The 3,400-nt window shown below is 43.2% G+C and overlaps 1 protein-coding gene across 2 annotated transcripts in view; it reads right to left on the reverse strand.

Moving 5' to 3' along the window:
- The window catches only part of MTR (5-methyltetrahydrofolate-homocysteine methyltransferase), a 114,188-nt gene that overhangs the window by 105,662 nt on the left and 5,126 nt on the right, over positions 1-3,400 (reverse strand). The window lies entirely within an intron of this gene.

A 3,400-nucleotide genomic window follows, 5' to 3' on the forward strand; every position in this document is an offset into this window, starting at 1 on the left:
AGTCTGGTGGGTTCAAACCCGGCCCAGGCCAGCTAAACAATGACAACTGCAACAACAACAAAAAAGCCAGGTGTAGTGGTGAGCACCAGTAGTCCCAGCTACTTGGGAGGCTGAGGCAAGACAATCACTTAAGCCTAAGAGTTTGAGGTTGCTGTGAGCTGTGATGCCTCAGCACTCTACTAAGGGCAACATAGTGAGAGTCTGTCTCAGAAAAAAAAGAAAAGAAAAGAAATTGTTGCAAGACCTGGCAATTGAAACCAACAGACTCTCACCAAAGATTACAGGGGAAGGAATTTTATTTGCCAGCGGGGAAACTGAGTAGGCCATCAGCCTTAAAGTAATGAGCCCCCCCATCAGCTGTCCCTGTCCTTTTACTGGACTCACAAGTAGACAGACAAAGGAATTACCACATTATTTCTCATTGGAGGTATCAAATCACGTGCAGGGTTTACAGAGGCAGAAGCAAGCAGCAAGTGTTAGTTTCAAGGACCCAGGAACTAAGTTTTACAAATTCTTAAGGGCTGGGCTACCAAAGAAAGGAACTTGCAGGAATGTCCTTGGGCTTCTCTGAGAGGTCTTTGTTTTTTATTTTTAGACTTTACTTTTCCTGGGTATCCTCCCTCAAAATTACAGCCATACTTGGTCACCCAGTGTTCTAATCTATCCAGGCACCTGAGGAAGAGCACACGATCGCCACAGCCACAACACCTCCCGTCCACGCACCACTATCAGATTCATCCTCCCAGAGAACAATTTTAAAGCGGCTGCTTCCCCGGCTCAACATTCCTTCCGTGATCCCTGAGAGTGGAGCAAAACTCGATCAAACGAGGCTGGTTCTAAGTTACTTGAGCTCTTTGGAGGAAAAGACTGTAAACTCATCTCATCTCCATGCCTAGCAAGAATAGTGCCTGGGACTTTAATGTTCAATAAACATTTCCTTAATTGAGAGGACCCAAAAAAAGTGAGGGAAAATGAGAAAGAGAAGGCAAAGGGCATTTAAAACCCAAACCAGTAATGCAAGAGTATTTGTAAGCTGGCACTGAGTACCTGCTTATGACCCTGCCACTGAGTACCTGCTTATAACCCTGCCTTGTCTTACTGTGCAGAGACTCAGGGGCACACATAGGATAAGGGGCCAGGTGGTGGCCAAAGAGCTATTAGGTTCCAGGAAGGCTATTCTAGCAACCTGCAGGGGAAATCTGCAATATCCAGTATCTGGTTTCTTTCCTTTTTTTTTTTTAGAGACAGAGTCTCACTATGTCACCCTCGGTAGAGCACCATGGCGTCACAGCTCACAGCAACCTCAAACTCTTGGGCTTAAGCTACTCTCTTGCCTCAGCCTCCGGAGTACCTGGGACTACAGGTGCTCACCACAACACCTGGCTATTTTTTTTGTTATAGTTGTCACTGTGGTTTAGCTGACCTGGGCCAGATTTGAACCCACCACGCTCGGTCTATGTGGCTGGCGTTGTAACCACTGTGCTACAGGCGCCAAGCCTCTGGTTTCTTTCCTAAAGGACAATATGTTTCTCCTTTCCAAAGCCAGCTTATTGTAGATGGGAGAAAACTCTTCCTCATAAAGGAACCAAGTTAAGATCCAATGAGCCAATCAGTAGTACTTCAAGTACCAAGGGAAATAACTTCTTGGGAAATACAGAGAAAATGCAGGAATTAGTGAAGCATGTACAACAGAAAGACTGAAGTCATTAGGGAGTGGGCCAATTGTTTCAAGCTGTAGTCAACAACGCAAATTTAGAGGTGGCATTAATTTGGACACTACCCAGACATGACTGACTACCAGCTACCAAGCACTGGGAGTTTGATATGATCAAGCTAATTGTGGCAGAGTTTTCGAAAAGCCTAGAAAGCTGGATTTTAATTATAGCTCCTCTAAATAGCTAGGGAATTGTTGACAAGATTTTGCCTGTTTCAACAAAATGGGGAAACACTCCCCGACCTTCATCATCAGAACTATGCTAATACAATGCAGTCACATGTGAAGAGCTGGGGCTCTCAGGTCACACAGTCGTGAAATGAGACATCCATGCTCGATACACAGTAAACGTAAACATCTAATAAACGTTAGCTACTCCTATTATGTTGTTACTACATAGCTAGGATTGAAACTCTAAAGATTGCACTCTGTATACTACAAAGTCCAGTGGAGCTGTGAAAAAACATCTAAAGCTCTCAGTTGTTCATACTAGGACAAAAATGGCCTTCTTTGCTGGACAATTTTTTCTTTTTTTAGAGACAAAGTCTCACTTTATGGCCCTCGGTAGAGTTCCATGATGTCATAGCTCACAGCAACCTCTAACTCCTGGGCTTAGGCGATTCTCTTGCCACAGCCTCCCAAGTAACTGGGACTACAGGTGTCTGCTACAATGCCTGGCTATTTTTTGTTGCAGGTTGGCAGGGGCCGGGTTCGAACCCGCCACCACCCTTGGTATATGGGGCTGGTGCCCTACTCACTGAGCCACCCTATTTGCTGGACAATTAAATGGAGGCATTTCAAATGAGGAATGAGAAGACAGAGGACTAATCCTCAACCTATACGCCAAACTGAATTCCTTTCCTAAAAGGATATAGCTGCAGTCCACCCGGACTAAATTAAGATTGTGTGAGCTGAAGTGGGTGGCTGAACCATAAGACTGATGGGAACATGAGGTGTGGTGGGGGAATGGGGGGTTATACATGTAAAAGTTCAGGTTCAAAAGATATTCAAACTTTCTAGGGGAAAAAAATGCAATCTTTTCCACAATGTTGTATGTCCTTTGGCAGCAGCAAAGTGGTTTATCAGCATCAAATTATTTTCACGTCTTCTATCTCCTCCACTGAGCAAGTACACACGTTTGCTTGCCATGGATCGAGCCTCCACATCTCCTCTCATTTTCATAAAGTCTCTGTCCTTTCCATGGGGCTCCCACTGTATTCACTTTTCAGTCCAGAAATACAAACTTTGCTTTCACTCTTTGAGATAGTTCACTATTTACCATAAAACAATTCAGCCCCACACATAAAAATTCTGAGCTCTTCTTTATTGAGTCACTAAACAAGCAACAGATCAAAAATTTTTTAAGACATTAAACATCTAATTTTTTTTTTTTTTTTAAGAATTTGACAAACTTACCCTATCATTTATGGAAGGCCTACATGACTTCAACTGGGGAGGAGCTTCTTAGGACTCAAAAAGCCCACTAATTATTTTAAAAATTAATTTGATTATATAAAAACTGAGGATTTCTGTTAAATCAAGGTCATCCTGGGCAAAAATAATAGATGATGTATTGGGGAAAGAGTTTTCAATGTCCCAAACTAAAAGGGACTAAAATCTAGATTGCACAAGGAACTCCCACAAATCAATTAAGAAACCAAACAGAGGCTTGGCGCCTGTGGCTCA

Source organism: Otolemur garnettii, unplaced genomic scaffold, assembly GCF_000181295.1.
Source record: "Otolemur garnettii isolate 467f Iridium unplaced genomic scaffold, OtoGar3 scaffold00312, whole genome shotgun sequence".
Taxonomy (NCBI): domain Eukaryota; kingdom Metazoa; phylum Chordata; class Mammalia; order Primates; family Galagidae; genus Otolemur; species Otolemur garnettii.